At 34.9% G+C, this 12,623-nt stretch overlaps 1 non-coding gene across 1 annotated transcript; it reads left to right on the top strand.

Annotated features, from left to right (window-relative positions):
* The first annotated feature begins 5,747 nt into the window (after window positions 1-5,747).
* Window positions 5,748-5,883, top strand: LOC132016964 (U4 spliceosomal RNA). The gene has a single exon (XR_009404070.1). It is a non-coding gene; the product is annotated as a U4 spliceosomal RNA (small nuclear RNA).
* Window positions 5,884-12,623: the final 6,740 nt, after the last annotated feature.

Below are 12,623 nucleotides of genomic sequence, written 5' to 3'. Positions count from 1 at the left end.
TTTTTTATAAACATGTATTTTTATCCCCAGGGGTACAGGTCTGTGAATCGCCAGGTTTACACACTTCACAGCACTCACCAAAGCACATACCCTCCCCAATGTCCATAACCCCACTCCCCCTTCTCTCAACCCCCCTCCCCCCAGCAACCCTCAGTTTGTTTTGTAAGATTGAGTTCCTTTTTTATAGAGGAAATTCTCACAATGTTCAGAAGGCTTTTAGCTTTCTTCATTTTTTTTAATAGTTGTAACACATTTAACTATCAAAGGATATATATTCAAACTGATGTAAAATATTCAATGAAACAATTTATTAAAAAAAAAAAGGCAAACAACCCAATAGAAAAATGGGCAAAAGACTTGAATGACTACTTCACAAAAGAGAAAACACAAAGGGACAATAAACATATGAAAAAATATTCAATCTCATTAATAATTAAAGAAAGAAATGAAAATAAAAATGAGATTTTACAGCCTCTAGGTTAAAAAACAAATAAACCAGTCTGTCAAAATCAAGTCTTCGCAAAGACCAATAACAACTCTCACACATGGTCTCAGAAACCGAAAATAATTTCTGAGTGTGATGGTACTTAGTAAAGTTAAACATTTCTTTGTACTATGACCAGATTTTTACTTCTCGTGAGTGTCTAGAGAAATTCTTTCATATATGCTCAAGAGATACGTAAAATAATGCTATTAGTGACTTTTTATCATTGCAAGAAAAAAAGATGCAAACATTTAAAAAAGAAAAATAATAAATTATGTTACATTCATATAGTGAAATTAGAGTCATCACCTTACTCAGCTCTGGGGCACCATTCACATTGTCTGCACATTTATATAGAAAATTCTTTCACTTTCAAGATCATGGTTAGCACATGTAATAGTTGCATATTATAAGTCTCCTCATTCTTCACTTATAAGAAAGAGGTATTTAAAGGATTAAAGACTTCATAATTTAAAGGATTAAAGACTTTCATAAAGTGGATATGCGCATGTGTATATGAAACCTTTGTAAAACTTCTATGGATGAAATCCTACCAGACAAATAGCCTTATTTCTTTTAAACATGAAAGATTGGAAATGAACAATCAAGGATATGGTATTTTTTTCTGTTTTGCAAATATATGATCATTACTTGCCTGAACATTACTTCATAAAGCCAGTTATAAAAAGTTTCACAGTGAAAACCAATTGCTTACTTAATTCAAAACATCAATTTCTCATAAACATTATAAAAAACAATTTCACTTTCCTAATCTTAAATATAAAAATTTTAATTCCAATGACCAAACTAGCAAAAAGAAAATTAGAGATGTTGAGTAAAATTATTACAAAATAATACCTTGAAAATTCTTTATTTTATTCCAAATTTTAATCTGAATTATCCAACAATATATCATAATGGTGTTTTGTTGTTTTTGTTGTTTTTTAATTAAGACACAGTAATCTCAGAAGTTTGAGTTTCTTTTTCTAAAATATTTTATTTATATGAGAGAGAGAGAGAGAGAGCGCTCATAAGTAGGGGGGAGGGGCGGAAGGACAGGAATAAGCAGATTCCCCACTGAGCAGGTATCCTGACACTGGGCTCCATTCCAGGACCCTGAGATCATGATCTGAGCTCAAGTCAGATGTTTACCCAACTGATCCACCCAGGCACCCCTTAGAAATTTGGGTTTCTGGTAGAAAATTTCAGCACAATTTATTGTTATATTCCCTAGGAAATAGATTGAGTTGCTGACATTGTACAGTTTTTGTTTAGACAGAGCCTAACATAACATGAAATAGATGCAGCTTCCAAAGCAACCTGCAGACAGATTGATAAATCCATGCTTACCACCTCAACATGCACAGCAATCCTAGAATATTTATTTAATTAGCTCTCTCACTTCCATTCCATTACTATTTAAGAAGTTCTCCAGCCATGTCAAGCCTAAACAACCTTCCAATAATAATTTCCTCTCTTAGCTGTTGATCTTACCTCCTCCCGTGTAGAGACATGAGTATTCATTGCTTCCCACCACAAAATCTAAAAATCTACTGATACCTACCACTCCATTATAACATGGTTTCTCCTTCTAACAAGAGTACCTAGAGTCCATTCATCTCTTTTTTTCTTCTCAGACTTCTTTAGTTACAAATGACCTTTCCTTCTTCTCTCTTCACTTCTCCCCCATCTACTGTCTTATCATCAGCATTTAGTTATGTTCAGTTATTTTCCATACTAAAAATTAGGCCCACTGGCTTCACATCTTATCTTTTAGCTAACACCCTATAGCTCCTCCCTGTAACACAGGCAATTTTTTTTTTTTTTAAATTTCAGGCAGATTTCTTGAAAACAACTCTATTCACTTTCCCATGTCCTCACCTACTTGTCATTTTATGTCCACCACTCTGACGAGAGCTGCGCTTGCCAAAATAACCTATGGCACTCTTAAGTGCCAAGGTCCCTTTTAGTATTTATGTAACCTGGCCTTTAATCAGTACTGGCTTCTCTACCACCAAGCTTCCTTGTGTTTCTTTCCTTTTAGTGAGATGTTCTTTCTTAATACTCCTTTGCACACTGTTTTCTCTATATGCCATTCAATATTGGACTTTCTCAGGCTTCTATTTTAGGGATCTTCTTTCCTCACTTTAAATTTTCTCTCATACTTTGAAATGTCATTTATATGTCTAGTTGTTCATAAATTTGCCTTGTACAACTTCCTAAACAACTCTTTTGATCTCAAGACTAGGTATATAGGTACTTAACATGCTCTTAGAAGACAGCCTGCCCAGCAACGAACTCATCTTTCCAGCTAACAAAAGTATGTGCCAGCTGAATAAATAGAACCGACATTTAAATAGTTGCCAGGTACAATAACTTGGAATTGGCCTTTCTTCCTTTTCCTTTACTGCCAGACCTATTCTCTAATTTACTGGTACTACAACAAACAAACAAACAAACAAAGTCCAAAAATCTCTCAGTCTTGTCACTTTCTCCATATTAGTAATATCTACCTTTATTTACCTTTATTATCTCTTAGCTTCCTGTTTAAGCTTTTTAAGTAGCTTTTTATATCTAGTCTTTTTGTTGTTGTTTGGCATTTTCTTCTAGTCTTATTTTCTCCAATCAGTTTTCCAAAATGGAAGCAGATTCACCTTTATGACATGCAAATCTGAAGTATATATGAGCTCGTGTAACACTCTTCAAGGTTTCTCATTAAAGATGAAGAGCAAAATTTGTGTTAGTCTATAAGTTAATACATTTCCTTTCTCATATCACAGTTCTCAATTCTTCAGCCATGTTTAATTCCTCAATTGCTCTTTTTATGTCAGGTTATTACATGTTCCCATTAATTCCTTCTGCCTAGAATTATCTCAGCCATCCCCTAGTTCTTCATTTAATTAATCCTAGCTATTATTTAGGCTTGAGCTTCAAAACCATTTCCTCCAGGGAGACTAACTACCCTAATTATCTGTACAAATTAAATTCACCAGTTTCATGCTCTTTTTTCACATAACAATTGGACTTCAGGATAATCCTCTGACCTCCAGTGTCATATCTTAAACTTCCCATTTGATACTTTTACTTTCGCTTGGATAATGCATAGGCATCTAATTACAAGCCAAAACCTAACCTTCTCACAGGACCTGCTCAAAGTAAGTGATAATTCTGTGTGTTAACAATCTTAGGATCATCCTTGGATCCTCTTTCCCTTACATCACACATCAATGTTAGTTATATCTTTAGAAGAATTCCAGACCTCAGCAACATCTCACTGCCTCCACACTGCTCTCCATATGAAAGCCATTTTTGTCCTTCCATGTCTGTCCTTTTTTCTTTCAGTCTTTTCTCAACCCAGTAAACAGAGTTGTTCTTTTAAAACCTAATTCAAAACATTCTTTTGAATGTTTTGTATGTACAAAATATTGTTTGATACATTCTTTCGAATGTATCAGTCCTCTCCTGCAGTGGAGTCCAGTTCCCATTCTGATGTAACTCTTCTCACATGTCACCTCTCACTTTCTGCTTCAGTTACACAGGCCCCTTTGCCATTTCTTGAAACATGCCAGACTTTCTCCTCCTTCAGGGCTTTTCTTTTCTTTTAAGATTTATTTATTTATTTTAGAGATAAAGAGAGTGCATGTAAGAGTACCAGAGGGAGAGGGAGAGAATCTCAAGCAGACTCCCCATTGAGCCCATCACTGGCACACAATCACCCAACCCTGATCATGACCTGAGCCAAAATCAAGAGTCTGGCACTTAACTGACTTACCTACCCAGGTGCCCTTCTCCTGCTTCAGGGCTTTTCATTTGCCCTTCCATGTGCCCAGGAAACACACCTTCCAAATACCTTTATTGACTCTCTTCTTTACCATCTTTAGAATTTGTCTTAAATACTACCATTTTCCAGTGTGACTTTAAGGCACAACTCTATTCAAAACTGCACTAACTTCATGTCTGGACTATCTATTCACCTTTCTGCCTTACTGTTTTCCTCCTTAGTACTTACTGCCTTTTGATAAGGTATACATTCTACTTATTTTTATCTTTATTTTATTTTATTTATTGATTTTTCTCCTCCCATGAGAATGTAAAGGGAAAAGGGTTTGTGTTGGCTTTGCTGTATTCCCTATAACAAAATAGTATTTGACACCTAACATGAATTCAGTAAATATTATTGACTTGATTAATAACAGTTATATTGAAATGTTACATTTGGTATCAGTTATCTAGCATATAAGCATTTCAGAGTCAAGAAAACTATCAATTGTTTTTGATTAAGAGATTGATGTAATAAATAATTAATAAAGTACCACAAGATTTATGTACTATAGTTTATAGTTTATTATTAGCTACAGTAATACTTTTCCTTTATAATAAAGAGAAATATGAAAAAGACTTGAGATTTGGAGGCAGATACTTACAGAATCTTTTGTGGCAGCTTTAATTTTCTCTGTGAAGTAAGAGGAAAGGCCAAGTAATCGTTTGGTATAAGTTTCAAGGAAAATGGGCAATGGTTGTAACCATAATAGTGATCAATGTGTGATCAGTGATCAAGTGGTGAATGATACTGGGAAAATAATAATGAATATGCTAATGGCAGTCTTCCAACCTGGGTAAAGAGAGAGATAAAAATAAAAGGAGTTATAGATAAATTAAGGAGTTTTAGGGTTACTAAGTGTCTTGATAAAAGACCACCAACATTTAGAAATTACTGATAGAGGAAGAATAAGAGGTGAAGTCTGAAAAGTGTATATATTTATGATTTCACATGTGGAATAGTTCATGTTGATTTTGCATGGCCTTTAGAGGAGGCTATGAAAGGAAAGAATGCACTTTTGGAGGCAAGCAGTATTTTAATAAAACAATACTTATTTAATGCCTACCATGCTAGGGACTGGAGAGAGACTGGAGAGAGACAAAGAAGGTTATGGTCTTTCCTATAAAATTACCTTTTCATTTAATGAGTGATAGAGTAAATACATACATAATTTAAAAATGCAATAATACACAACCTTCAATAGAAGTAAAGAGATTTCTCTGGATGTAACCAGTTTAGCAAAAGCTAGACAAAGGATGGATAACCTCAAAAACTTCAGATACTGCAAGTCTTGCCAAAAAGCAGATTAACCAAAACAGGTTAACAGTGGCAAATAATTTTAATAGAATTGCTAGGGGATTAACTTAATATTTAAAAATTAGAGACTACTCAACATCTGATAAAGTTACTAAAGTATAAAATGATATGAGATATTTATTTTTAAGCTTTGCGCAGTGACAGTATCGTAGCCAATGAGGTTCATCCAAGGCATGATTATTGCTAATTGAGGTATTTATTTTATCACTATTCATAATGCAACACATAAATTATGTGATATAAATAGCAGTACCAATATGGTATTAGTTAGAGTCCTCTTTTTTTTTTTAAGATTTTATTTATTTATTTGACAGAGAGAAATCACAAATAGGCAGAGAGGCAGGCAGAGAGAGAGGGTAAGCAGGCTCCCCACCTAGCAGAGAGCCTTATGTGGGGCTTGATCCCAGGACCCTGAGATCATGACCTGAGCCAAAGGCAGAGGCTCAACCCCCTGAGCCACCCAGGCACCCAAGTCTTCTTTTTAAAAGCATTCTTATGATATATCTGATTTTTCAACTCAACAAATAGATTTTTGCATATATCTCTGAATAACTAAAATATGTCAATTTAAATATGAATTTATTTGAAGATGAAAATCCATCAGAATTAAGTTAAACATTGAATGGTTGATATTAAATAAATTCTGTGATTTTATTTTTTTCCAGAAGTTTCAACACTGTGATTAAATGGTTTGATAGTACTTCCTATAGAGTATGTATGGTTAGATGGGAGACTATGCCAAATGGAAGGATCATTTATTTATTCAAATATAATGAGGATATGTAAATATTTATGGAAACTTTGCTTTTATTATTTCAAAAATATAGACATTCATAATATTATAATAGAGACAGTTGCTAACAAGACAGCTCTGGTAACAATTTATATTCAAGGCAAGAAAGCTGACAATGGCAACTAGTGAAGTCTTGTTTTATTCTCTGAGATGTGCTCTGCCAGGTTTCTTCTGTACCAGCTGCTATACAACATTGTCAACCACATGCTCTTGGAGTTGCAATATGTCTGCAGGCCACAGAGTAGTAGAATGGGTGCGATATCTGTAAAACTACAAATTTTAGTAATCATGTCTGATTTCTTGGCCTGACAAAAAAATAACAGAGAAAGTGAACTTCAAATTCATCAATAAAGACAAAAATGATGATTGAGTATTTTTGTTATATAATGAGTTTTAAATTATTGAAATGTTTTATTGGCATATCAAAGTGTGGGAAGACATTAAATGGAGGCATGAGTTGAGTCTTCATTTATTTGCTTTGTCATGAATGAAAAAAAATATGTAGTCAGCCCCCACTTAGTAGGAGGACAATACATACAGTGCTAACTATTCAGTTGGTTCAGCCTCATAAAAACTTAAAACAGAGCTGTTAAGAAGAAGCAAGTTGAAAGGCATTAAACTTCAGATATGTGAAATATTGCCTTTCATGCATCTAGGCCTTAAGAAAAACCCCATCTTTGTCAATATTTTAAATTCTCCTTTCTGTCTTGGTCAAGAAGTTATGAAAATATCTCATGTAACAAGAATATTAAGGGAGGTAAACTTTAAGGAGATTTAGAAAGACAAAGATGTGAATTATATTTAAGTCTTTAGGAAAAAACTTTGTATTTGATGTTTATGTTGTTTAGTGTCAACTGCAGTTTAAATGCAATTTAAATCCTAACATGACTATAAATGTTTTCTTTGACACTGTAAACTAAGAATATATTCTAATAAAGAGTCCAGGTGACATTTATGGATGTTATTTCCATGTAAATAATGATAGTCTTGGGCTAAATTCCAAGCTGGAAAAAGTAGGTATACTTTTAAAATGGAACCTAATAAGGAGGGGAAAGAAAGAAGGAGTAACAGCAGTGGGGCTGTTTTTCAAATTAAAGTTCTATGCTTTTAATCTCTTTTCCTATTCAAGGAAAAGAAATATTTTGTTTATGTGCCATACCAACAAGGCTCAAACCAACTGAGTGATACAACAAAGTAAACTCATTCAGATCTAATCCAGTAAAAATAAGACTGAGTAAAGTATTTCATGTTAAGTTTGGAAAATATTAACCACCAAACTGGATAGGTTCCTGAAACCCCGGGCCATTTTCTCATCTGGCACTGTGGTCAGAAACTGTTCCAAGTGTAGCACTCAATCCCACCAGCCCACCAACTTTTCAGAAACCACACTTTCTAAATTGCTTCTCACGAATGAGAGAAGAACCAGACTTTTTGTCAATGTATTTGCCATCAGGACAACTACATGTTTTTATTTTTATCTATTTACAATCTTCAGTTTTGTGTTAGACTTAGTTTTACCTACATGTTATTCTCTCTTTCTTTTTCCTCTCTGCAAAATTATTTAAACACTCATATACAGGAGGTTCAGTTTTAATCTGAATACTTATCAACAATGCCTTCACAAAATTGTGGCCAGACAATCCAGTTTCACTGATTTAGTGTATATGAAATTTTTAAGCTCTTGGCCATCACACTGGCATTTATTTGTAACTAGGTTGCCATCTATTCAACTATTCCTTTTATTTACATACTGAATAAAAAAACACTTAGAATAGATTAACTGAATGAAATGGTTAAAAAAAAAAACAGCAACTTAATTTTCACCAGTTGTGGACAATTGGTTAGATACGGAATGGATCTTTATATGAAATCAATTAACTTTGATTTAAGCAATATTTAAAACCAGAAATTTGTTGACTAGACTACTAAACTCCATTTTCCTTTGTTCTGAACAATTAAACAGTCCAACATTTTGGGAGGAGATGAGGGCCAATAGTGCAAACATTTTAGAGCCAAGAGTTGCGCACCATATGCCGGGATTCTTTTACAAATGGAACAGTATTTAAATTCAAAATCAGCTTGAACACAATGCTGCTATTTTTAACATAGCCATTTAAATATTAACTTGTGAATATTGGGGAAAAAAGAAACTAACACAATATATTTGTCTTCCTTAGATTAATCAAAACTATTTTGGTCTTACCCAGACTAGTTTTATCAATTAAAGGCAAAACACCAAAAATCATTTAGATGACTCCTCCTACCTTACCCCCATCCAATAATTCTCCTTTTTATTTTTATTTTATTTCCTCATATTTCTCAGTGCATCCTTACCATCACACAGGACCTCCATGTCTCTCCCCACACAAATTGCCATAGGACACATTGCAGTCTGTGAGCCTGGTGCCCCCAAGTGGACATACCCAAGGGTCGTAATTCCAACAGCAATTACTGGTGCCTCTACTCTGGTCTTTTTCATTCCACAACTATCCTCTAGTCCTCCATTAGAATTTATTTTTTATGTGAAAATTGAATTTATAACACCCCCAGTATATACCTTTCATGACTTTTTACACAAGGGGATTCTTACCACAACCTGTTGATTTGCCAGTCCCATCCCCTGAACACAATTCATTCTGTGGCCTTATCAAACTACTTGGAGTCCTCTAAACATGTTTCTTGCCTCTATAGTCCATGTTACTCTATCTGAAATGCCAATTACACTTTTATTCACTCAAAGAATATAATTTTTCCTTTAAAACTTTACTGTTACTTTACTTTCATGATCCCACCCTAAATAAAGCCAGTTGCTCTTTATTCTATGCTTAATCTGCTGCTTGAGCATACTTTTACTAATAGCCGACTATATTGTATTGGAATCATTTTAAACTTTTTAAAGGGTGAATTTCTTGAATTCAGAGTAAATACAGTCCATCTTCAGATGAACTTTCCATTACAATACTTCACCTACAGAACACACCCATTTTTAAAATTTTTTAAAAAATTTTTATTAACATATAATGTATTATTAGCCCCAGGGGTACAGGTCTGTGAATTGTCAGGTTCACACACTTCACAGCAGTCACTGTAGCACATACCCTCCCCAATGTCCATAACCCAACCACCCTCTCCCTACCCGCCTCCCCCTGGCAAGCCTCAGTTTGTTTTGTGAGATTAAAGATCTCTTATGGTTTGTCTCCCTCCTGATACCATCTTGTTTCATTTTTTCCTTCCCTACCCCCCAAAGCCCCACACTCTGCCTCTCAAATTCCTCATATCAGGGAGATCATATGATAATTATCTTTCTCTGATTAACTTATTTTGCTCAGCATAATACCCTCTAGTTCCATCCATGTCATCACAAATGGCAAGATTTCATCTCTTTTGATGGCTGTATTGTATTCCACTGTAGATATATACCACATCTTCTTTATCCATTCATCTGTTGATGGACATCTAGGTTCTTTCCATAGTTTGGCTATTGTGGACATTGCTGCTATAAACATTCGGGTACATGTGCCCCTTCGGATCAGTATGTTTGTATCTTTAGGGTAAATACTCAGTAGTGCAATTGCTGGTTCGTAGGGTAGCTCTATTTTCAACTTTTTGAGGAACCTGGATGCTGTTTTACAGAGTGGCTGCACCATTTTGCATTCCCACCAACAGTGTAGGAGGGTTCCCCTTTCTCCACAACCTCGCCAGCATCTGTCGTTTCCTGACTTGTTGATTTTAGCCATTCTGACTGCCATGAGGTGGCATCTCATTGTGGTTTTGATTTGTATTTCCTTGATGCTGAGTGATATGGAGAACTTTTTGATGTGTCTGTTGACCATCTGGATGTCGTCTTTGCAGAAATGTCTGTTCATGCCCTCTGTCCATTTCTTGATTAGATTATTTGTTCTTTGGGTGTTAAGTTTGAGAAGTTTTTTTTTTTTTTTTAAGATTTTATTTATTTATTTGACATAGATCACAAGTAGGCAGAGAGGAAGGCAGAGCTGAGCAGAGCAGAGCTGAGCAGAGAACCCAATGCGGGGTTTGATCCCAGGACCCTGGAATCATGACCCAAGCTACCCAGGCATTCCTGTTAAGTTCTTTATAGATTTGGATACTAGCCATTTATCTGATCTGTTGTTTGCAAATGTCTTCTCCCATTCTGTCAGTTGTCTTTTGGTTTTATTGACTATTTCCTTTGCTGTGCAAAAGCTTTTGATCTTGATGAAGTCCCAACAGTTCATTTTTTGCCCTTGCTTCCCTTGTCTTTGGCAATGTTTCTAGGAAGAAGTTGCTGCAATTGAGGTCGAAGAGGTTGCTGCCTGTGTTCTCCTCAAGGATTTTGATGGATTCCTTTCTCACATTGAGTTCTTTCATCCATTTTGAGTCTGTTTTTGTGTGTGGTGTAAGGAAAGGGTCCAGTTTATTTTTCTGCATGTGGCTGTCCAATTTTCCCAACACCATTTGTTGAGGAGACTGTCTTTTTTCCATCAGACATTCTTTCCTGCTTGGTCAAAAATTAATTGACCATAGTGTTGAGGGTCTATTTCTGGGCTCTCTATTCTGTTCCACTGATCTGTGTGTCTGTTTTTGTGCCAGTACCATACTGTCTTGATGACAACAGCTTTGTAATAGAGCTTGAAGTCTGGAATTGTGATGCCACCAACTTTGGCTTTCTTTTTCAACATTCCTCTGGCTATTCGAGGTCTTTTCTAGTTCCATATAAATTTTAGGATAATTTGTTTCATTTCTTTGAAAAAAATGGGTGGAATTTTGATAGGGATTGCATTAAACATGTGGATTGCTTTAGGTAGCAATGACATTTTCACAAAATTTGTTCTTCCAATACATGAGCATGGAACTTTTTTTCCATTTCTTTGTGTCTTCCTCAGTTTCTTTCATGAGTACTTTATAGTTTTCCAAGTACAGATTCTTTGACTCTTTGGTTAGGTTTATTCCCAGGTATCTTATGTTTTTGGGGTGCAATTGTAAATGGGATTGTCTCCTTAATTTCTCTTTCTTCTGTCTTGTTGTGGGTGTATAGAAATGCAACTGATTTCTGTGCATTGATTTTATATCCTGACACTTTATTGAATTCTCCTATACAAGTTCTAGCAGATTTGGAGTGGAGTCTTTTGGGTTTTCCACATAAAGTATCCTATCATCTGCAAAGAATGATAGTTTGACTTCTTCTTTGCTGATTTGGATGCCTTTAATTTCTTTTTGTTGTCTGATTGCTGAGGCTGGGACTTCTAGTAATATGTTAAATAGCAGTGGTGATAATGGACATCCCTGTCTAGAATACACCCATTTTTATTAAGTTAAATCATACATATAATAAAATCTTAATATAGAATATTTCTTTGGAAGAAAGAGTTTTATTGTAAAGCTATACTGCTGAACTTTGTTTCTTCATAATATTTGCTTCCATATTAAAGGAAATTTATTTGAGTGCAAATGAAACTTTGTTGCATATCATAGCATAATAGTTAATTTATTGCTTCTGAAACCATTCACCCACCTGCCTATTAAATCAATGGCATATAGATGTATATCTGTTTGTGTAAAAAGGTAAGAGATAAAGCCAATGTACAAAATCATTGCTTTCAAAAGCTATAATATTCACCAAGCCAACGGATTAAACAATTCATGAAATATCTTAAATTTTAAAAGATTGTTTTAAATTCTAAATTAAAAGTTTATTTGGTTATTGTGTTAATTCACTATACTGCTATAACAAAGTACTTGAGTGGCTTAAATAACAAATGTTTGTTGTCTCACAGTTCTGGAAGCTAGAGGTCCAGCATCAAATTATCAGCAGCATTGATTCCTTGTGAGGGCTGTGGAACAGAAACTGTTCTATCCCTCACTTTAGCTTCTGGTGGTTTACTGCCCATCTTTGACATTCCATAGCTGGTGGAAGCTTCCCCCCCCCATCTTTGCCTTCATCTTCATATCAAACAAGGGTTTGTGGGCAAATTCCTCCTTTATATAAAGACATGTTATGTTCACCCCACCCCATGAACTCACTGTAGTCAAATCACCTTTGTAAAGACTCTATCTTTAAATAAGATCACCTTGTGAAATACTGGGCGATTGGAAGGACTTCTACATATGAATTTTGGGATGATACAATTTAAGACATAATAGTTACCATATAGTAAAACTAGAATATATAAGATGGAAGACGGGGGGGCGCCTGGGTGGCTCAGTGGGTT

Source organism: Mustela nigripes, chromosome 4 (assembly GCF_022355385.1).
Source record: "Mustela nigripes isolate SB6536 chromosome 4, MUSNIG.SB6536, whole genome shotgun sequence".
In the NCBI taxonomy this organism is placed as follows: Eukaryota; Metazoa; Chordata; class Mammalia; order Carnivora; family Mustelidae; genus Mustela; species Mustela nigripes.
The sequence above is the reverse complement of the archived record's forward strand: the minus strand, read 5'-3'. Positions and strand labels throughout refer to the sequence as shown.